General features: G+C 52.7%; 1 long non-coding RNA gene across 1 annotated transcript; it reads left to right on the forward strand.

Annotated features, from left to right (window-relative positions):
- The first annotated feature begins 89 nt into the window (after window positions 1-89).
- Window positions 90-1,561, forward strand: LOC137141271 (uncharacterized). The gene is made up of 3 exons (XR_010916575.1): window positions 90-204; window positions 432-779; window positions 1,184-1,561. It is a non-coding gene; the product is annotated as an uncharacterized lncRNA (long non-coding RNA).
- Window positions 1,562-23,846: the final 22,285 nt, after the last annotated feature.

A 23,846-nucleotide genomic window follows, 5' to 3' on the forward strand; every position in this document is an offset into this window, starting at 1 on the left:
CCATGTCCCGCCCCCTTCCCAGCAGCCTTTGAGACAAGTGGTTAAGTGGAGCCAGCTGGCTGCCTTTGGGTGTCTTTCCCCTCCCAATGAGTGAGTTCTGATTGTCTCACCTTCCGTAGTCCAATTGCCAGCTGGAGGCCCTGAAACGAAGAGCTTTCTCCAGAATAGATCGATAGATCCATGTAGCCTGGTCTAGGGCAGAAGGTGATGTTAGCAGACTGGATGTGGGACATTGATCTGATCTGATCTGATCTGATCTGGCAGCAGAAGGGAGTGTGGAAATACCACGGTAGATAGGTCTGGGCCCCATGGGTCTGATCGGATGCAGTGGGGGCAGGATGCCAGGCCAGATGGATGCGTTGGGTCTGTTTTGGGGGTATCTGTTGCGCTCTTCCTAGGCTAACCGTGACCATTTCTTCTCCCCCTTACAGAGCTGTGTTCTCTAAGCCCAGCTCCACAGCCCGTCTCCCCGGTTCCAGCCTCCATCCAGCGTCCCACCCCAGTTCCCTTCGAGACAGCCTTGAAAGAAGGAACACGTCACGTAACAGCCTCCCCAGGAAGAGCTCCATATTCAGGGCGAACATCTCCTAAGGGGGTCGCAGACATGGCCTCCGGGGCACAGACCCGGACCTTTGCAGTGGAGACTCGGCCACCTTCTCCCTTCTTCAGGCACATCCCCGTTAAGGATTCTGGGGTTCAGAGGAGTCTCGGGGTTAGGAGCAATCACCCTGCCGTGGGCACCAGGGACTTGCCGTCACAGATGTTCCTTTCCAGCCAGTGTTAGTCATTTTGTGTGATTCTTTATTTAAAGCCACATGAAATCCATAACCGCAGGCACGAAATCCAGATCATTCCAGAGCTGGGGATAGAACCCAGGCGTCCTGAATTCCAGCCCCTGCTGTAACCCCACACCCCACTCCCTTCCCACAGATGAGGATAGAACCCAGGAGTCCTGACTCCCAGCACAACCCCCTCTAACCGCTAGACCCCACTCCCCTCCTGGAGCCAGGGAGAGAACCCAGGCTCCCAACAAGACTGAGAGCCTGAGGATGTGGGCGCTCTGCTCCTCCCAGAATACCCTCTGGGCCCCACCACGTGGAGAATCTCCCTCTAGTAGAGTGGGGCTAGGATCCTGCGGGACCCGCTGCCATAATAACTGGTCGAATGTACTTTGTTGCTGCAGTCTAGGGAGATCTGCAGATGGACAAACACTTCACCCGTGCGTTGGAGGACACCCCAGTCCAGCGCTTCCACTGGTAGATGCTGATTGTCCGGCCCGTCGCCTCCAGTGCTCGGTCAGGATTGGTTGGGCAAAAAACCTAGACTGCGGTAATCGGCGGGAAAACGCGAAATCTCTCGTCAGTTTCCCCGGCGTAGCTAAGACCTGTCACGATGTTACAGCGAAGTAAGGGGCCTAAAATTAATCCATGCCAACAATGATTGGATTAATACAGACTAGCCATTGTCTGAATTCCATTTCATATATAATATATTGGCCGACCTTTTTTGTTTGCTTGTTTTAATAGCGTGGGGGGCAGGGGGATCTGTTTCTCTCCTGTGGGATTTGAGGGATCTAAGTTTTTGCAGGTGGGAGGCAGGATAAGAACGAGGCGGGAGCGGGGTAGGAATCGGCACTGCGGGGCGGGACAGGAGTGCAATCAAAAAAATAGTCTGCGGCAGTTCCAATGGTGTCCCGCAGGGTCTCCCTCAGCCCTGGCTTGAACCGAAGAGGCCTAAAGATAGTGTGGAAGTGTTGACTCCTCACTCCACACACTGTAGATGGCCAATTTTGCACCCCTGTAGTTACCCTGCCAAGCCAAGGCACTTGTATTTGTTGGGATTAGCCCGTCTATTTACTGGAAAGCGGCTGCCTACATCTCTGGCACAGTGCAGATAATGACAGGCTGGGGCATGGGCAAAAGGTGAATGACCCCCAGAAACTAAATGACATAAGCTTTGCCCTGGGCTGAAGTGCAGCCACCTCTGGGGTGGAGCACAGTGCCAGTATAACAGCTGCATAGGAATTATTCAGCCAGTGCTAAAATGCAGCTGCCTTTGGGGTGGAACAGGTAGCAGTATAACAGATGCACAGCATTGTTGTACAGGGATCATTCACCTAGAGCTAATATGCAGCTGACTCTGGGGTGGAACATGGTAGCAATATAACAGCTGCAAAGCTGTTTTGCACAGGGATCGCTCACCCAGCACCAAAATGCAGCCAGTTCTGGGGTGGAGCCCAGCAGCAGTTTCACAGTGCATAGGAATGCTACTAACGAGCTAATGAATTAATCAAATGTTTTTAACACCCCAAACAATTTGTTTCATAATCTATGACACTGATAAAGAACGGATTAAAATTTTAGGCAGGAAATGCAGAACAACGTCGCACCCTTCTTGGGAAATAGCTAGGACACCAGGGTTCATGCCCTGACTTTAATGAAAAGTGTCAGGGTATGAGCCCTGCTCCCTGCAATAAGCCCAGACTTTTGTTGCAGTCTCTGCCCCTCACACCATTCCAGCGCGGTGACATCTGACCTCCATGCAGCACAAACTGGCCTAGCAGCTTCTGTTCCCGGCTGGGCCAGGGATGCTGTGACATCTCCGGCAGAATGTTCTGTAAAAGCCCGAAGCTGTCTCCTTTAGCTCCATAGGCAGGGTGGGAGGACAGTGGATTATATTCAATTACCCTCTGCGTGATGTTTCACCCCTGAAGGTCAGAGTATTTTAATAAATTCATCAGCACCACACCTGACCGGCATGGGGAAAGATCATTAACCTAATTACACATAGGAGAAACTGGTGCATAGACCTCACCTGCCCAAGTTCAGACAGGGTGAACAGCAGGATTAGAACCCAGGAGTCCTGACTCCCAGCCCCCACCCTGCTCTAACCACTAGACCCCACTCCCCTATCCCAGAGCTGGGGATAGAACCCAGGAGTCCTGACTCCTGGTCCCCACCCTGCTCTAACCACTAGACCCCACTCCCCCCATCCCAGAGCTGGGGATAGAACCCAGGAGTCCTGATTCCTGGTCCCCACCCTGCTCTAACCACTAGACTCCACTCTCTTCCCAAACAATACACAGCACCGGATTAACATCAGACAATGCACCACAATTCTCATCCAAACACTTTAATGAGAGTTTATTTCAAACACATGAGAAATGCAGCCTCTGCCCCCATAACACGGCAGCCCGGCTGTTAGGGCAATGGACAGATCGCTGGGGGGGGGGGGGGGGCCCCCCAATGACTCCCCAGATGGCACAGGGTAACATGGGCACCACTTCTGCCGGGGTGGAGATGGGGGGTAAAGCAGGGCGGCGGGAAGATATGGGGGAGAGGAGGGAACAAACCCCGGTCTCTGTGGGGTGGGGGCAGACACACTGATGGGGGAGATGGGAGGCTAGACAGACAGATAGATAAAGAGGGACAGATGGACAAGCCTACTGGGGTCTAGGGAGACGGACAAACACTTCACCAGTGTGCCGGAGGACACCCCACTCCAGCACGTCCACCAGCAGACACTGATCTTCTGGCCCGTCGCCTCCAGTTCTCAGTCCTGACCCAATCCCCCCACCCCGGGACACCCAACCCGTTCTGAGCCCCCCCAGCGCCATCCAAGGCTTGCCGAGGTCTGCCAGGTGCACCCAGGTCTGGCGTGAGGGGCGCTAGTGGGTCTGGGAAGGGGGGAGGCCCTCGGAAGGGCTAGAGGGGCTTGGGCGGAGAAGGAAGCTAGTCAGCCTCTGGGGGGCGCTCCAGGGGCTTCTCCGAGTCGTCCCACTCGGGCAGCGGTGGCCACGGGGCGACTGGCAGCCCGGGCCCAGGGGGGTATGGGTCATCGGGCAGCGGTGGCTTAGGCGGCCTGGGCAGCGGCCAAGGATCTTCGGGTCTCGTTGGCTTGGGCGGCTGCGACGGACCGGCGGGAGACGTGGGGTGGCCAGGCTCCGGTGGCACCGCAGGCCCCGCCGGCCAGGGCTTCCCGGGCACGAGCGGGCCCCGCGGCAGAGGATGAGGAGGCTTGGGAGGTCCTTCGGGCCAAGGCTGGGGCGGCACCGGGGTCAGCGGATTGGTGGGCGGTGGCGGGACGCCGGGTGCAGGCTCCTCCGGAGAGTCGGGTCCCGGGAGGGGGTCGGACATGCTGAGGCCTCACAGCAGGAAGGGAGAGAGGGGGCCTGGAGAAGTCAGAAAGGGGAGAATGTGACCCAGATGAAACTCAGACCGGCTGGGACCTCCCCTGCCCCTCCCGGCTGGGGCCAGGACCCCCCTGACAGCTGAGCTTATCCATGCAGCCACCCACCTGCCCTGCCTCCATCTGTCCATCCTCCAGATCCATCGAGCTAGCTAGCCACCCACCCCTAGATCCATCTCTCCATCATCAATTTATCCAGCCACCCTCCCGTAGACCCATCTATCCTTCCATCCATCCGCACCCCAGATCTATCTATCCCCCCCTTCTCCCTATCTCTCCCCAGACAGCCTGAGGGGAGCATGGACAGACAGACAGATCCGTGCTCCACCGGCTAGCCGTGCATGTCTGTGCTCCGCTCTGTCCGTCTCTGCCCTGATCTGTCTGTCCAGTGATAGCTGTCTGCCTTTATCTCTTCTTTTTTGGCCAGTCTACGTGCCACTGAATCTGTGCCCGGTGCTCTTTATCTTATCTTCTCTCTATCCATCCGTTCGTCTGTCTGTCTTCAGTTCTAGCTACCCACCCCAGCTCTCGCAAACACCCACTATCTCTGTTCACGAATGATCACCCCTCTCTGCCCGTCTCTCCACGGCCAGCTCTGCCTGTGCGTCTCCAGGCTGTGCTCCCCACCTACCCTGTTGTCTGCACCGCAATGCGCTCCGCAGGGCAAGGCTGATAAAGTGTCTAATTGCTCAGGCCTTGTGTTAATTAGCTGAACTTGCCGGGTCATGCCTACCTCCGCAGCACCTCTCTGCAAGGAGACTCGGGTAAGATGATTTCCCCAGGGGAGACGATGCTGCCAAGAGAGAGGTGACGGCTGCCGGGGGAGACATCCCCACGAGAGCTGGGATCTACTGGCACAGCGAAAAATGCTGGAAAAGCAGACTCACGAGGGAGTCTGAGAACTCCCCGTGGCCATGTCTGCATAGGTACTTTTAGCCATGCAGCTAGATCTAAGCTAGCCGGGGTAGCCTTTCTCGGCTGCAGTCACACCCACTGGGGTATATTGGGAATAGAACCCAGGAGTCCTAATCCTCAACACACACTGCTCTAAGCACTAGACCCCACTCCCTCCCTAGTGCTGGGGATAGAACCCAGGAATCCTGGCTCCCAGCCCTCTGCTCTAACCACTAGACCCAACTCTTCCCAGCCACTGCCTCCCCATACCACCCCTTCCTAGCTAGATGCCAGGTCAACGGGGCATCAATGTACCTGGCAGAAGGGAGCCAATGGGATCCACACCAGTGGGGCAGGAACCGCCCTGTCTCGGAGGCGCGCAGGGACCCGGCAGGCAGCGGAAGCTGTCAGGGAGCCACCGGCTTTTATACCAGCCTCAGGAGCAGAAGAACCGGATAGGCTGGTGTTCCCCAAGCAGGCCCTGTCCCCACCCACTGCAGAAGGCCCCGGTGCTAAGCTCCTAGTGACGGAGCAGCCAGGAGAGGACGTCACCCCTTCCCTCATCTCAGGATGGAGCATCCCAGGCTGAGTCACCCAACGGGCCCAGCGCAGGGGGAAGTAGCCAGACCTTCCACGCGCATCTGGGAGGAGGAGGAGCGTCAGCAGGGGGTCGGAGTTGGGAATTCTGGGTTCTAGCTCCAGCTCTGGGAGGGGAGTGGGGTCTAGTGGTTAGAGCAGGGAGCTGGGAGCCAAGACGCTTGAGTTCTATCCTCAGCTCTGGGAAGGGAGTAGGGTCTAATGGTTAAAGAAAGAGACTGGGAGCTGGGATTCCTGGGTTCTAACACATGGAGGGGGTCTAGTGGTTAGAGCAGGGGGCTGGGAGCCAGGATGCCTGGGTTCTATCCCCTGCTCTGGGAGGATGGTTTAGTGGTTAAAGCAGTGGGGGTGCTGGTAGCCAGGACTCCTGGGTGCTATCCCCAGCTCTAGAGGGGGAATGGTGTCTAGTGGTTAGAGCAGGGAGGGGGGTAGGACTCAGGACTCCTGGTTTCTATTCTTAGCTGCAGGAGGGGAGTGGTGTCTAGCGGGTTACACCAAGGCATGGAGTCAGGACTCTTGGATTTCATTCAGGCATTGCGCAATGTGCCAGCTGGTTGCAACACAGCCGCGGTGACCTCAGCGGGACCAGCCTTCTTTTCCTGGCACGAGAAGCCAGGAGTTCTGACTCCTCGTTTGCCGGGCGCCCCTGCCCCAGCACTCAGCGAGGAACCTGGACTTGGCAGATTGTACCAAAGTATCTGAACCCTGCCTGAGGACACTGGGTACTCCAGGACAGCCACGGTCGCCTGGCGCCACTTGGAAGCCAGGAATCCTGACTAGCAGCTTCCCTCACCCCGCTCTAACCAACAGACCCCACTGCCTTCCTAAAGCTGGGACAAGAACCCAGGAACCCTGGCTCCCAGTCCTCATCATGCTAACCACTAGACCCCACTCCCCTCCTGGAAACCATCCCTTGAACCTTCCCTTTTCGGGAGGGCGAGGCTTTTGTTCTGTCATCTAATATCCCCTTGGCTCCATGGGTTGGATCAAAGAGAAAAGCCCAGGAACAAAGGACAGGAAAGCAGAGACTGGTGATGGGGGGTGGGAACTCCTTGGTCTCTTCCCAGCTCTGGGAGGGGAGTGCGGTGTAGTGGATAGAGCAGGGAGGGGCTGAGAATCAGGACTCCGAGGTTCACAGGTCCACCGTGCATTCTGGGTCTCCTGGAACACACTGCCTCTGACAGCCGGGTCTTTTGTGGAATTTCCTATCTCCAGGTACCTCGTTTCTTTGCTGATTCAAGGCAGAACCATCCCAAATTCAAGCCTTCCCGTTCCAGGGAGCCCGGACCCGTTGAGCCCACCCTGGCTTCATCCCAGCTGTCGCAAACAGCTGGTAGAGCCGCTACTTGCAAAACCCCTTTTTGGAAACCGACTGACGGTGACGTTCCAGGTGACAGACCGGCCACAGGGCTCTTCCACCCGGAATGGGTTTAACCAGAACCACCCTCATCTGGGAATGATCAATGCAAAAAGTGGCTCACTCCCCAGCAATGAGGATCCCCCGCTCCCTTTGGGACAGACAATTCTGCCTTCTGACTCCCTGCCCTGTGCCCTGGGGTCACAGATTTGAAGGCTTAGATCACATAAGTTGGCCACCTGTGTAACACTGGCCAGAATTTCTCCCCACTTATCTCTGTCTGGAGCCCAGTAACTTGAGCATGTCTTCGGGTCTCAGATCTGTTCATTTTTACCCACCAAGCCGCCCTCTGGCACCTCATACCTGTATGATTTTTAGAGTATTTCTTAAAGCCCCAGCTCCTGGAACCAGTTTAAAGACCTGAGGATCTCAGCCGTTAGTTTTAAAAGATGTCTGTTGCTAGCCCTTGCGGTTCAAGGGGAAAGCCTGCGAACGTGAGGTGCAGCCTATAGGCAAAGAAAAAGAACGCGACATTTATTATTATTATTATTATGTTTTAATCGCATGGGTTTTTTTTCCCCAGCCCATTTTATGGTGTTGCGGGGCCTGGCTCATGATTTTGGAACACCTGAATTTGGCAAAACTGACTATGGGCCCTGCACCGTAACCAGCATCAGATGGATTTCCCAACTGGGGCGGGAGAGGTCTCCTTCCAGCTGGAATGGAACAGCCATCCCACCGCTGCCACCAGTATAATTATTACAGCTGCTCAGGGCAGTGGAACGCCTGATCTCTAAGGCACGAGTAGCAGGTGTTGGCAGCAAACTCTGCAGGCCCATCTGCTGCCAGACCCTATAGATTCTACTCCCCCATGGGTCCCAATAACCCCATGGCAAAGGTAAAGGGGTATTTCGCTTGTGCTGGTGGAAAGCTGCTAACCCAAGTTCTTGGGGTCAATGCAGGGATAAGTGGGAGGAATTCTCTGGCCTGTGTTATACCAGAGATCAGAGTACTGGCCTTAAACGCTATGAAATACCCTAGGGACAACGGCTCTCACAGTTGCAGGGATTCCCTCTCCAGCCCTGTACCAGGCCGACAGCAGCCCGCAGGGTTTCAGGCCTGGATCAGTGCCCGGCACACATGGCCTTGGGGCCCGTCTGCCAGGGCCTCCCGCCCGGTCTCTGCTGCTGCCCCACGAGCCCTGCGTACCCCATGGACCTGCCCCTCCCCGGTGACAACGACGTCCGCTGGTCCCAGGCTTTCCGACCCCGGCTCCTTGGCAGATCGCTCTGCAAGCAGCTTCCTACCTCCTGCACCCGCTCCTCCCCAAGCCGGAGCGAGGTGGTGGCTTCCTGGGGCCAGCAGGGGACACTGCGCTCGCTGATTTCCCTCTTAGCTCTGGGCTCGCTGGGCGAGGCTGGCCCCTGCCCCTGGAGGGCAGGGATTCGCTGATATTGATTCTATGTGAAATACTCTAATTCTTTTGGTATGTGACAAACCACCACAGCGGTCTCTGTGAGGCTTTGCATTTTGAGTATGTAGGGTGATCTGTTCTCTGTTGCTAAGTGTGTTTAAAACCACCCTCCGAAACGAACATCTGGTCATTAATTATCCTGTTTGTAAAGCGACCAAAAATCATTCTGTGAAACTGTTGCTATTGTTGAAGGACGTGTGTTTTAAAACCATTGCTTAAAGTAGCAGAGGGGTAGCCGGGTTAGTCTGTATATGGCAAAAACAACCAGAGTTCTGTAGCGCCTTAAAGACTAACACATTTCTGCGGGCATAAGCTTTCGTGGGCTGCAACCCACTTTGTCAGATGCTCCCAGATAAGAGGTGTGTGTATATATAGCCAAAGGTAAGAAACATAACAGTGGGGAGGGCAAGTGCTAACAAAGTCAGTTCAGTTAGAGTAGATGAGGCCTATTCACAACCGTTGATTAGGAGGTGAGAATGTGTGAACAGTGACAATTACTTCTTGTAATGAGAGAACCATTCCACCGCCCTATTCAGACCTAGTCTGATTGTGTCAAGTTTGCAGATCAGTTCCAGCTCTGCAGTTTCACGCTGAAATCTGTCCTGGGAGATTGAAGTGCTCTCTGACTGGTTTATGGATGTTACCATTTTTTATGTCTGATTTGTGTCCATTTATTCTTTTGTGCAGTGACAGTCCGGTTTGGCCAATGTACATGGCAGAGGGGCATTGCTGGCACATGATGGCATATATTACATTAGTGGATGTGCCAGTGAATGAGTTTAAATTAAATTAAATTAAATTAAATGCTGGAAGTAACATCAGCAAATGTTCTAAAACAGAAAAATCCAAATGTTAAAGAAAAATGTTTTGTAATAATAGTGAATGTTTTAAATAAAAAGAAACGGCATTGTTTCGAAAAGACACTTGTGTCTTCCACTTACAAGTTTTAAATTAAATATTGAAAAATATTAAGGTGTAAATAAATAAATAAGTAATGTGTGTGTATAAAACCAAAAAATAACCCAAAAAAGGCACCAGCCTCGAATGTTCAAAAAAAAAATCAAAATAACAACTTTTATGACCCAGACGGCCAAAGACTGCCCATCCTGATGACCCTGGGATCCACCTCAAAAAACAAAAACAAAATAAACTATGAAAAATAACCACAAAGGTCATGCTTGCAAAACAGGGGGATTAATAATCACACCAGGACGCAGATGCAGCATAACAAAGCAGAACCCATAGAGCGGCAGAAGAGTTACCCCTGTACAAAGAGGATGAAAAGATGAGGACTTTGGGTTTGGTTCTACAATCTTCCTCCAGGAGCATCGGTGCGCACCGGCAGACCCCTGCTCCCTCCCTCGTGTCTTAGCCACCCGGCCAGTGGACTAACACCAGCAACTGAGGCTGGTAATTATACGTCATCTTTGTAGAACCTTGTGTGTGTGTGTGTGTGTGTGAAAGTGTGCAGTCAATTGCTTTTCTATTCACAATAAACGTGGCGTATTGCCTTGTCCCCCTGTATAAAACCCTGCTGTTTATTTTATAACACTGGGACTAGAGGAACGCCGAAATGGCTCTTCTGTCTCCCTTTTGTGGGGCAGGGTCCGGGGGGCAAGTGACCCCCAGTGGATCCATGCCTTTGCCCAAGTGGGACAAGACGGATGGATCCACTGGGTGGATGGTTTCTCTCAACCATCACCCCGGTCCGCGGTGGTCACATCTCCAGTAGAGTCAGGACCTGGGTAGGTTTTTAGCCTGTTATAGGTGGGACAAAACCATCCCCAGCCAGGACAGGGGCTAGTTCAGAGCCCACCTCCGCCATCTGAGGGGCCACCAACTTGACGCTCTAGCCCCTCTTCCTCCTGTGGTCTCTGGCCCAGATGAGCTCCCCCTCCTGCTATCTTGGGAGGCGAGGGGTTGCCTTTAAATTGGAGCCTTTCTTCTGCCCCGCTGTGGTGATGTTTTACTGCACGCCTGGCAGTGCGGAGGATCCCTGCTGGGTGTGATAGGTGCTCTGCGGGGTTACCGTACCCCCCTGATCCCATCTGCCCCAGCCAGCGATGTTACCAGGCGTCAAGTCTCTGATGTACCACAGACCTGCTTCGTGACCTTGGGCAAGAGCTTGATCCTCTCTGTGCTTTCAATATCCCTTACCACCCTTTCTCTTCTTTTAGCTCTTTGTGGCAGGGACGGTCTCTCGCTGTTTGTCTGTGCAGCGCCTGGCGCAACGGGGCCCTGGTCTGAGCTGGGACAGGGACCGTCTCTCGCTGTTTGTCTGTGCAGCGCCTCGCGCAACGGGGCCCTGATCTGAGCTGGGGCAGGGACTGGATGCGTGCCTCTGATTGAGAAGCACAGATTTAAACCACGCTTATTCAGAAGGACGTGTCCTCCAAAGGTCAAACGACGCTCCTTCCCAGCGCGGCGGTCACTAGCTACGTGACACTCCTTCTCTGAAACAAGCGCTGTCAAGCTGGGCTGTCTGATTGAGTCAGCCATTCGAAGGCACCCTTTTGTGTGTCAGAGACTGGTTAACTGGTTAATAACACAGTGAAAGGCGCCTGATTGATTAATCACTTAGACCGGTTAATAATTAAACCGCGCAGTGTTTTAATAGCATGTGTTGCAAAGAGCTGCAGAAGACGCAATAAAGACCCTCCGGCATCTCCGGACCTTTGGTCTGCGCATCACTGGTCTAGGCTGGTCCTTGATGTACACCCACCCTCACGGCGAAGAGCCCTGGCTGCTCTCACCACTGCTGTGCTAACTGCAGTCACATTCGGGACACTCTGCACTCGTGACTCCAGCACACTGCGCAACCACAAGCCCCGCCGTCTCTCCCTTGCCTAGGAACTATTTCATCAGTCTCCTCTAAGTGCGCACACACTAAATGCAATTCCTTGTGCTTCTCCCTCTCCTTCTCCTGCAATATTCGGCCTGCAAAGACGGCAGCCATCACCGACTTGACTTCCGTGGCACAAACCCAAGCGGGTTGTCGCTTGCTCGCAGCTCCAGTTCCTCACTATGTCTTTTTCTCTATAATTCTTTCCAGCCGTTTCATTGCGTGACTCATTAACTCAATGGGTCGGTAATTACTCCTCTCTTGCACGTCCCCTTTACACCTAAAGACAGAGACCAGGGGTGTTCTCTTCCTCTGTTTGGCGGGCATTTTTCCAGTTCAGAGGATTAAGTTAAAGAAGTTTTCATCATCCTCAGAGATCACCACTCCCTCATGGCCTAATGATTTAAGTATCTCAGTCGGTACACTTATCCGGTCCAACTGCTTCCTCGCTTCTCATCATCTCCGGCGCGGTCTGAGTCTCCACCGTGGTGATAGGTTTGGCCGGGTTGTTGCTTACGCAGAGAATCATGGGGCTAGAAAGGACTGCAAGGATCATCAGATCTAAACCCTGGCCAAGATGCAGGATTTGTCGTGCCACGCTTCCCTCGGTGCAATCATAGAAGATGAAGGTTGGAAGGGACCTCAGGAGGTCACCTAGTCCCACCCCCTGCTCAAAGCGGGACCAACCCCGACAAAATCATCCCAGCCCTCAATTGATCTTCATTGATCAGTTTCTCACAAAACCGCTGCCATCTCCTAATGATTTCACCAGCACGCTCCCATTTTCCTTTCTGATGCACTTCACAGCTCTCAAGTCCTCCCTGCCTCTTGGCCTGAGCTTGGTGAATCTGTACATTTGCTCCCTCTGGAGGCGAGAGGGGGAAAGTCTAGTGGCTGTCAGGTTACATTTTAAAATAGGCTAATTTCACACACACCCGTCCCCTGCCGGGCATTTCTGCACAGGGATTCGTGCTGCGTTCCTGGAGTTGGTTTGGATTGTATCGTTTGGAAAGACACTAAATGGTTCATGGAACTGTGCTTGTGGAACCATTACCAGGAGTGGGTGGCAAGCCAGAGGATCTGTCGTTCAGCGCCTGGCACCATGGGGCCATGATCTCAGCTGGGGACTTTAGGTGCTATTGTAATAAACATGATAAGGTGGCCTATTGTAAAGCCAAATGAGTGACTTAAAGCAAGAAAAACACTCTTTTCTCCCCCCATAGATGGATGGGAGAGCGAGGGAAGTGATTATTCCTCTCTATTCGGCACTGGTGAGGCCACATTTGGAGTATTGTGTCCAGTTTGGGGCCACCACTACAAAAAAGATGTGGACAAATTGTAAAGAGTCCAGCAGAGGGCAACAAAAATATTTAGGGGCTGGAGCACAGGACTTATGGAGAGAGGCTGAGGGAACTGGGCTTGTTTAGTCTGCAGAAAAGAAGAATGAGGGGAGATTTGATAGCAGCCTTTAACTACCTGAAGGGGGATTCCAGGGAGGATGGAGCTAGGCTGTTCTCAGTGGGGGCAGATGACAGAACGAGGAGCAATGGTCTCAGGTTGCAGTGGGGGAGGTCTAGGTTGGATATTAGGAAAAGCTTTTTCACTAGGCTGGTGGTGAAGCACTGGAATGGGTTACCTAGGGAGGTGGTGGAATCTCCATCCTTAAAGGTTTTATAAGGTGCAGTTTGACAAAGCCCTGGCTGGGATGATTTAGTCGGGATTGGTCTTGCTTTGAGCAGCGGGTGGGACTAGGTGACCTTCTGAGGTCTCTTCCAACCCTCAGTTTCTATTATTCTATGAATGGGGGAAAATCTAGCTGTTGTCAGGCATAATTTACATCCATGCTAATTTCACCCGTCGTGTCTTTCTGCACAGGGATCCTGCGGGACTGCTGGATTTTGTTTCTGTTCTGTGGTTAGGTCCGATATTTAATGGTTCATGAAATTGTGTTTATGAAAGGGAACAGGAATTAGGAACGAGATACCCTGAAGGTCGCCTTGTCTTGGGCAGCAAACTCCCAAAATAAGCATGACAGCTAATGTCTCTGCCTTGGTGTTTGCTTTTATCAGGAGTTTCCCAGCTGTGGGTTCTGTTTGGCACTGACCTGCCAACAGAACTTGGACCTGAGGGAGGCATAGCTGGAGGAACGGACTGATCGGAACCAGACATGCTGGCAGCAGCTTCAGAACCAGAACCTCCCGCAGATCCAATGGCCTTTCGGCTAGCGGAGCTAACGGCGTGGAAGCAGATCAGTTCCTGGTGGAGGGGGACCTGACTTACCAGGACCGGTACCAGACCGGTCAGAGGGCCAGGTGGCCAAGCGAACGTGACAGATGAAGCGACTGTGCTCGCTTGGCAATGTGGCACGCTTGACTTGACGGAGCCAGTGCCAGCACAGGGCGGGCCGGACTGGTGGAGACGATTTAGCAGAACTGGACCGGGCAGCAGCTGCAGATTAGACTGGGACCTGAGGTGCGGGCTGCAGCGGGCAGCGTGAGCAGAGGCGCCTCCCGGCTGAGCCCATTGGGTTGAGGAATGAAGGCAGGCGCATGGAGATCATGTCCCCACCTAGGCAGGCAATTAACAGATCATGGGATTGGCCAAACCCCTCCTGCACCACCAGGTTTTTTTGTGCTCATTTTGGGTTATGCAAGTAGTTGTTTGTCTGGTTTTCCCAAATCAGGTGAATTTGTGTGTTTCACTCTCCCACGGACTCCCGAGAGCTTTGCCGTCATTTCACCATGAGATGTAGAAGATCTAAGTATTATTGTTCTTTGGCGGGCGGGAGGCATTTCTCCCTGTATGAACGGAATCATTGCTGATGTGTCTCGCTGCCCCCTGCTCGGTGGGATCTGATTTTGCTGCACATGTGTTGTAAGGGAGAATTTCCCGACTTAATGGACTGGGAGTTGCCAACTCCCAGCTCCAATCCACCCATCCCCACTCCCCTGCCCACGGTGGCCATCCAGCCCTGGGGATATGTCGTAAGCCTGAACAGGGAGTCCATTGTATGAATTTGCTGAGGTGACAGTTCAATTTTAAAGCTGACATCTAATGAAGTAGATTGGCCACTTTTTGAAGCGTTCTGGCCAATGTAGGAATGGAATCTAATCAGATAAGCCTTTTTTCACTGAGTCCAGGAATCTTTGGCTTACTAAGATAACGCTCGGTTCTTTTCAGGTCCAATTTTACATTGGCCAGTCTCAAATCAGGACAGCAGGTGCTTTTACCCAATCAACAATTTTAGCCACCCAGAACTACATCCGTGTACAATCAACAATTCAGCAATCAAGTGAAAGATGGATTCAAACTGGAAGAGGTGCAGAGAAGGGCTAATAGGGCGATCCAAGGAATGGAAAACCTGCCCTATGAGAGGAGAATCAAAGAGCTTGGCTTGTTTAGCCTAACCAAAAGAAGGCTGAAGGGAGCGAGGATTGCTCTCTATAAATACATCAGAGGGATAAATGCCAGGGAGGGAGAGGAGTTATTTAAATTCAGCACCAATGTGGACACAAGAACTAATGGATATAAACTGGCCAGCAGGAAGTTTAGACTTGAAATTAGATGCAGGTTCCTAACCATCTCATTTCTCTTCATATTCCAGAGCTCTTTTTCATTGCCTTCTGGTTTGTGAGCTTTTAGCCTGCACGTGCCTCACATTCCCAAGCTCGAAACTTACTTCTTCTTGCAAGAAAGCAGAGATCCCTTTATTCCAGGAGCTGGGGCTTTAAATCACACGGGTACGAGGTGTCAGAGGACTACTTGGTGGGTAGAAATGGACAAGACAGACAGCAGATGTCAAACCCAGCATGCAGATAGCTAGGTAGAATTCTCCCGCCTGGGTTATGCAGAAGGTCAGAGTAGGTTAGCTAATGCTTGCTCTGGTCTTAAAAACTATGACCCCAGGTGCAAGCTCTAAAGCCAGGGGCAGCGAGTCAGAAGGCAGAACTGTCTGTCCCAAAGGGAGCAGGAGATCCGGAGTGGCACATTCTCCCTATCTCTTGAAGCCTCAGGGCTGGGATGGGATCTGCCTTTTGCAACCACAGTTCCTTCGGCTCCAATGTGCCGCGGAGAGGTGGGAGGGAAGGGATGGGGACAGATCTGCTGCCCCGGGGCTGCAGGAGGAGGCAAAGTATGTGCTGATCCTTCCCCGGTTGGGGGTTGTTCCGGTGAGATGGATTCCAGGTGGAAGAGCCCTGCTGATGGGCCAGCTCCTGGAAGGACCCACACTTATGTCACCGGCACCATAAGTCTGTTTGCAAACCAGGGTCTCACTCGCATCAGTTCTGCTGGCTGTTTGCACCAGCTGGAGTGAGGTCCTGGGATGAAAAGCCCAGAGTTCTGGGCTCAGCAAAGAAATGAGAAACCAGGAAATTCCACAAAAGATCTTGCTCTCGGCACCAGGGCACCAGACCCAGCTCCGGGCTTCTGACGCTGGCAAACCAGGTGCCAGCTCTTGCCAGGGCTTTCGGCCTCAGCTGAGCATTGACAAATTCGTTGCTGGAAACCAGTCTGGGTTAGGCTGGTGAAGATGGGTGTTGAATTTATAATAATGGGTCTAGTGATTATGAAACACTTGCAAGATGCTGCATGTATTAATCTCGCTTGTAACAGCTTTTATCACGTGTGATAAGGGAATATTTCGGTTTTTGCTTTTTCACTGTAAAAAAAGTTTGCCCTGAGACTGTCAATCTGCCAGTAGGGATCTATCAAAATAAAAATGGGCCATTGTGGGGACATCACAATGCAAAGGCTTTGTTAATCGCCCCTTCTCACCCAAGAAGAAGCTACCTGCAAAAGGGCGCATCCCACCAGCCTGAATTCTGGAAGGAGGAAATAAAGATAATTGAACACACACAAACATTTTTCATCTTTTTTTGCTTGTTTGGATTCTCACAGGGCCGGGGCTACGAAAGAGAAGCAGAAATCCCCAGGGTTAGCATGGGTCTGTCCTAAAAGACATTCAAAGCTGACAGATTACTACACTGGGTCACCTTTTAGAACCCCATTGGTGTCTGTAAGTTTGCTTGCTTTCACCCTTGTAATCACTTGCTCGTTTCTTTTCTTAGTTAATAAATCCTTAGTTAGTTTACTATTGGATTATTGTTTTTGGTGTGGGATCTGAGGAACAAATTGTCCTGGGGTCAGTGTCTTTTGGGACTGGAAGAAACCTGAAGCTTTTGTGATCTTTTGTGTATAGCAACCAGCTATCACTAAATCCAGCCTACCTGGGCGGTGAGGTAGACTGGAGAGCCCGAGGGGATGGTCTGTGATTCCACAGTAAGACGTAGAGTGCTTCCAGGAGTTCATTTTTGTTACTGGGTTGGTGAAATCAAATTATAGACCATACCACCGCTTTGAGGCATCCGTCATGCTGTCTGACAGTCTGCCCTGGGGTTGGCACTCACGGTCGTGAACCACGCCAGACAGGTCTCCTAACTCCCACAGGTTTCAGTGACAGTAAGGAGCATGAATCCTTTTGTAGAGGTACGTCGGGAGACCCAGAATGCCCTGGCGGAACTGTGAACCCAGGAGTCCTGATTCTCTAGCTCTAAGCACTGGACTCCACCCCCACAAGACAGAAGAGAACCCAGGAATCCTGGCTCCCAGTCCCCTCCCTAATCTAACCACTAGACCCCACACCCCCGCTAGAGCTGGGAATAGACCCAGGAGTTCTGGTTCCCAGCCCCCTTCCCCCGACTCTGGCCGCCTCTGACTCAGCCTTTGGTGGTCCATCCTGAGATGATGGACATGGGTGGCTCCCTCCTGGTTTGGCCGGTCACTGCCCCGGTGGTGATCTCGGGTCTGCGGTGACTTGGTAACCCGTGTGCAGCGGGGGGCGAGGACTAGCCGGGAAGCACCTGCCGTTTCCGTTCCACCACTTCCTAGGCAGGGATAAAAGCCGGTGGTTCCCAGAAAGGTTGGACAGCCTGCCAGGGTCCCTGCAAGCGTCAGTGACGGGCTGGAATGGATCCATCATCGCTCGTTTGCCAGCTACACTGATGGCACCTACCTAGGAAGAGGTGTTCTGGGGCCATAGTTGTCTGGGAGCGCAGCAGGGTCTGGTGGTTAGAGCAATGCAGGCTGTGAATCAGGACTCCTGGGTTCTTTCTCCAGCTCTGGGAGAGGAGTGGGGGGCTAGTAGTGAAGGCACTGGGTGCTAGGACTCCTGGATACCATTCCCAGCTCTGGGAGAGGCATGGAGGCTAGTGGTTAGACCACTAAGGGTTGGTATCTGGTGGTTAGAGCAGGGCTGGAGCTCAGGACTCCTGGGTTCTATTCCTGCTGACTCAGTTTCACCTGGGAGAAAACCTAAGCCGAGCCTCCCCGTCCAAAAGGGCTGATCTTGCTGACTTCCCTCGTCTGGGGGTGCAGGAATGTCAGCGAATCAACACGGGGGGTGAGCGCCTCGATGCTTTCTCAGTCCTGCCCCAAAGAACTCGTTCTGCCCTAGGCATCAGGGCAAACGGCGCAAACAGTGCGTAGGTGGTTGAACAGAGCTGGGGGGATGGACAGACAGAGTTTGTAGACGGATGGATGTGCAGAAGGGAGCCTAGATTGGTCGATGGAGCTGGGCATAGAGACAGCAGAGCCTAGACTGATGGATAAAGATGAGCAGAGATGGATGGACCAGGATAGAGCTGGGCAAAGACAGAGGGGATCATAGGCCGATGAATGGATAGATGGTGGAGCATTGATCTATCTATGTGTCCATCTATGCCCATCTCTATCCCTGCTTCTGTGGCCCCCTTTGGCCAGGGCAGCGAATCAAAGATTGGGACCCTTCTCCGGATGTGAAGGTGTGGAGTGGAAATTGGTGGTAGTCGGGTATTCCTGTGACGCAGTTCTGTTTATTTACAAAGCCCCGTGTTTCTGAACGCCGTGGGAATCAGGTGGCAGAAAACAGCTTCTTTTGCTCACAGCCCTTTTCCCAGCCTGCCCTTTTGGCCCAAAGACCTTGCTGTAGGTTTCTTCCGGATGCCATGCTTTCAGCTGCCCCTTCAGGCCGTCTGGGTGTCAAATCGCTCTCTGGATGTCTGTGTTCTGCCTTCCCGCACACACACGCACACATCCGCACCCAAAACAATACTCAGCGAAAACCCCTGGGCGGGTTCACATACTCCTTTTATCCTGGGTGGGGCTTGGATTTACAGTTACGTTAATTGAAGGGTGTGCTGCTCACCTATCAATCTCAACGAGGTTTGAACTCAGCCCAAAACCAGGTTTCACCCAGCTCATAATAACAGCCTGCAACTGGGCTTCACCCATCATCCCGAGGAGGCCTGAAGCCGCGACGCCCAGGAGCCCATCCCAAACACGAAGACAAGGGATAATTTAACAAATTACACAGTTAATTCCTATACCAGACTTAGAGAGACAAGGTGGATGAGGTAAGATCTTTTACTGGACCGGCTTCTGTTAGTATGAGAGCAGAATGACAGCCTTACTACAGTTAAAGGGAAGACCAGCTTTCTGTTTAAAGTTTGGCTCTTCTAAAATCCGTACAGTTCATTGGAGTGCTTTAAAATGTGGTTTGCCTCTTGGGGACACAGAGTTCCCAGATTTGGGGAGGTTGACCATAGGGTTCCCAAGATAAAGCCCCTGAGGGAGAAAACAGCTTTTCTTCAATTTTTCACATTCTGGAACCATTTCTTCCCCCCCCCCATACACAGAGAGAGATCAAACCAAGACTGAGATCAGCACACCAGGGTCTCCAATGCTCCAGGATTACCCCAAACCCACTGGCTGGCTCAATTCTATATCCAGGAGGCCACCTTCCACTGTGAGCTGTGACCTGTTGCTTTCCTTCTGGAGCTGAATTTTCAGCTCCTTAAGACTTTGCTGCAGTTGATCTCTGTTACTAAGTTTCCTGGTGGCTAAAGTTTGCTTGTTCCCCACTATATTTCATGAGAAAACATCTGGGGTATGGCAGGCCATTTTTCATTTCTGCAAGCACCTCCTTTATTTGTTCTGTTTTGGTTCAAACAGGGATACCAGATCACGGCTTGATAACTGGATCCCACCTCTGACACCAGGGTTGCTTCTTTTTGATCCAGGGTTCAGGACCCTGGGGATGTTCAGTTAGGAGGAGAAATGAGTGATGCAAGCTTGTTTATTTACCAGGAATGTACAAAGTCCTGTGGCTCTGATCACAGAAGGAATCAAATAGCAGGAAACAGCTTCTTTTGCTTTCAGCCTGCACCCCATTGCCCTAAAAACCTCTCCCTGCTTTTCTTCCAGGATCGGACACCATGCCTTCAGGCTGCCTTCCTCTCTGGACCTCTGTGTTCTGCCTTCTTTCACATTCACGCATGCATGCCCTACCCATAATACTCAGCAAAAACTCTTGGGGGTGGGAGCAGTTCACACATACCTTTTGTCCTAGATTGGGGCTTATCCTTCCAGTTATGTTAATTGAAGGGTGCATTCACACCTATCAATCTCAATGAGGTTTTCACTCACCCTATAATCCATCTCATAACAACCTCATTTTGCATAGCTAGATAAATCTGGGCAAAAAAATGGGTGGCTGTGGATATGCTCTGGAGGCAGTGTCAGCTGGGTGACATCTGCTGGGGCCCTGATCCTCCCGGAAACCCACACCTGGCATCCCTCCATTACCAAAGCCCGATAACCATCTGACGTTGGTGCTTCCCAGTACTGGATGTTCTTCACTGGTGCAGCTTCTGATGAGTGCCACCTGCCTGAGATCCCGGTTGCGCCATGGCCATCACTGCCTCAGTGGGATGATTCAGGGAATGCCGCTTAAAACCCCCCTGAGAATAACTAGCTTCCATCTCCCCCTGCCCTCCAGGGTTCCCTACCCCTTCCCAGAATGACCGGCACCCTCACGCACCCAGCCACCCCTTGTCCTTGCTCCCAGTTCTCTGTGAGCCATGGATGGCGCCAGGAGGCTCACAATGGGACGTGTACCCGGTAAGTTTGTCCATCTGCCTTATGTCTCTCTCTCCACCCTCTTATCTCTTTATCCTCCCAGCCTTTTCCCGCTCCGGTTTTGTGCCGCAGCCCTGAATGCCACCATCCGGGCTCTGTCCTGCCATTGATGGATCTCTCCTCTAGGATCTCACCTAGCTCTTTTTTGGACCCTGTTATAGTGTTGGCCTTCACAACATCCCCCGGCAAGGAGTTCCACAGGTTGGCTGAGCGTTGTGTGAAGAAGTGCTTCCTTTGGTTTGTTTTAAACCTGCTCCCTATTAAATAATACTTTCCAGGCTGGGCGGGGCAGAATGGGGACGCCCACCCCTAGGGGATGCTGGCCCTGATCTAGATGCAGGTCAGAGGGACTGGATGGCCAAGGGGCTGAGTAATAGGATATGGGGCATTTCATGTCTCTAGGGGGCGGCGTCTCCAATCTGGCCGCAGCTCAGCAGTACGTGACCGTGGTGCAGTGGCTTGTTTTAAATGAGTGGATGAGCTCAGGAACGAAGGGTGACTGGAACGCCCCTCTGCCCCGGGATGGTGGATCCCTGCAGGTGTTGGGCTGAGGCAAAACTGGCACTCCCTGGGATAGACACCCTCCCCCCCCAAACACACACACACACACACGCATTTGGGTTCCAGGGGAGGCTGGTCTGGGCCTGGATTCACTCGTAGCAACAACAAGAGCCATGTTATTGGTTCAGGTCCTTTAATGAGAGCACATTTCAGGAGCCGTGACCTGGAAAACCTCAGACCCAGGCACCAGATCAACAGCAACATCACAGTACAGCGTTCCTAATCCTGGAGAGGAGCTCCGAGGCACCGGGGAATGGGGGAAACTGAGGCATCGAGCGTGTGCAGGGCAGAGCTAGGGATTATTGAACCCAGAAGTCTTGGCTGTAGCAGATTCTGGGGGGCAGGGATTTCTTGTAATAACTAGACCTCAATCCCCCTATCAGAGGTAGGGAAAGAACCCAGGGGTCCTGACACCCACCCTTGCCTTATTCTAATCCACGAGACTCTGCCCCCCAGTCCTCTCCCAGAGCTGGGGATAGAACCCAGGATCCCCGGCTCCCCGCTTCCCCCACTGCAACCCACTGGACCCTATTGGCCTCCCAAAGCTGGGGATGGAACCCAGGAGTCCTGACTCCCCACCCCATTAGCAGCTCTCTTCCTTGGGATAGGCAAACGGGTCGTCTGTGGCTGGCTGGACAGAGCTCTCCAGCTCTGATGCCTGGGGCTGGATGGAGACGGGGAGCTCCAGACGAGGCAGCTGGGCAGAACCAGGGATTTTTTCAGGGGGCTGGATAGAGACAGGCAGCTTCCGGACCGCTGCCCTGGGAGAAGCGGATGTCTTAGGTGCTGGTGCTGAGCCGGCCTCAGGCTTCTCCGGCCGTGCTGTTGGCTTAGGAGTGGACGTCTGGTTTGTCAGGCCCAGCAGATTCCGCAGGGCAGGGAGCCAGGACCACATGACATCTGCGGAGGGCAGCGTAGGAGTCGGAATTTCTTGTAAGACCCGGACCAGGGGCTGAAAGAATTCCATCGCCTCCTCCTCCGAGGAACGAGGCTGCAGATCGGCCGCCTGCCGCCGGGCCCGACCGGGGCCTCTCCCTTCAGCACGCTGCACGCTCTTGGGCGTCACACCTAGAGGGACCACAAGAGGGAGACAAAATTGTCTAATAAGACTGCACGGCCCAAAATCTGCCAAGGTATTTAGATTATTCGCTTCATTTTGGAAGGTCTATCGACCCTTCTGTGTTTGTGCAGCTCCTGGCACAATGGGCCCCCTTGAACAGGAGATCTCAGTATGACGCTGGGGCCAAAAAAAGTTAGTGCAACCTTGGGCTGCCTAAACAGGGAAATCTGGAGGAGGAGCAGAGAGGTCATTTCACATCTGTATTTGACACTGGCGCGCCCGCTGCTGGAATCCTGCACTCGGTTCTGGTGCCCACAATCCAAGAAGGATGCTGACAAATTGGAAGGGGTCAGAGAAGAGCTATGAGAACGAATAAAGGTTTCGAAAACCTGCCTCGCAGTGACAGACTCCGGGACCTCAATCTATGTCGCTTGCCCAAGAGAAGGTTAAAGGCTGAGTCGATCACAGCCTAGGGGGAACAAATATCTCATCCTGGACACTTCAGCCTAGCAGAGAAAGGCTAACACAATCCGAGGGCTGGAAGTTGAAGCGAGACAAATCCAGACTGGAAATACGGCGTCAATTTTCAACAGCCGAGAGTAATTAACCATTGGGATAATGTTCTATTGCTGACCGTTTTTAACTCGAGATGTGTAGCCTAGAAGTGTAGGTATTTGCTAGCGAAGCCATGGGGTTAAGTCCCCTGCTCTGGAGAGTTGCAGATGGGATGTTTTTCTAAAAGATCTGCTCTAGGAATTACTTGGGGGCAGGTCTCTGGCCAGGGTTACCCAGGAGGTCAGACAAGATGATCACTGTGGTCCCTTCGGGCCTTGGAACGTCTGACTCTACAAATCTTGGTGGGTCCTTAGGCCCTAATAAATGTGCTTATTAATAATAATTCCAGAACAGACAAGCCCTAATTTACCTCCCACTCTTGTTCTGTCCTGACCACTCTGCTTTCCAAAGGTTTCTCCCTCCAGTGGAATTATTTCCCAGGCTGTATTAGCTGCATCAGATCCCTTTCAGCGATTCCCCCTGCCGAATTCCTCAGGGTTATTTTCCGTTGTTGATATTAGCATCTCCTCCTGATCCTGTCAGATTGGCAGGGCTATTTGCCTTCCTCTCTGGATCCAGATCAGGGAAGGAGACACCAAACTGGGCCACGCCTGACGCCAGCTGTCAGATGTACCTGGCTACACAATACACAGCTGTTTGAGACATGCCGTCCAGCCAGATGGCGCTGTCGGTCCGGCACAGACAGATGCTTTCCTTAAATCCTGCTCCTCACAGACACCGCAGTGTTATCTCACCCCCCTTTGCTACCCCGCAGCCCATTCCCCAGGGTCCGTGCCCCCTACTTCATGTTTGTATCCTGCTGACACCCCAGATGTTAGTTAGGTATCTCCCAGAACACGACCCTGCCCCCCAAAATATCTCTCCCTGTGATGTGTCACCTTAAGATATACCCTCCCACTTGCTCAACTAGTGTTTGTCTCCCAGACACCCCAAAATATTTCTCCCCAGTAAGCCCCCACACCCAGCTCTCTCGCTAGTGTCTGAAACCAGGCGACACTCCCAGATACACCCCCAAAGTTATGATTCACTGTAACTATTTATCCAGTGCCAGGAGATCAGTGACACCCCAAAATACCCCAACCTCTTAGGAATACCCTCATCACACACACACACACACACACACACACAAACACACAGAGCTGCTGAACCAGTTTCCCGCTGGCAACCCAGACATCATTCGGTGTCACCAACTCTCTGATCAGTGTCTGACACACTAGAATATCCTGACCTGTTAGAATATAGAGGAATCGATTTGGAGTCTCTCCGGCTGCAACCGCTAAAGCCACTTTCCTCCCAGAGCTGGGAACAGAACCCAGGAGTCCTGACACCCAGCTCTACCCGC

The sequence above is a fragment of the Emydura macquarii genome, unplaced genomic scaffold, assembly GCF_026122565.2.
Source record: "Emydura macquarii macquarii isolate MOO-44397 ecotype Brisbane River unplaced genomic scaffold, CSIRO-AGI_Emac_v2 contig_3035, whole genome shotgun sequence".
Taxonomy (NCBI): domain Eukaryota; kingdom Metazoa; phylum Chordata; order Testudines; family Chelidae; genus Emydura; species Emydura macquarii.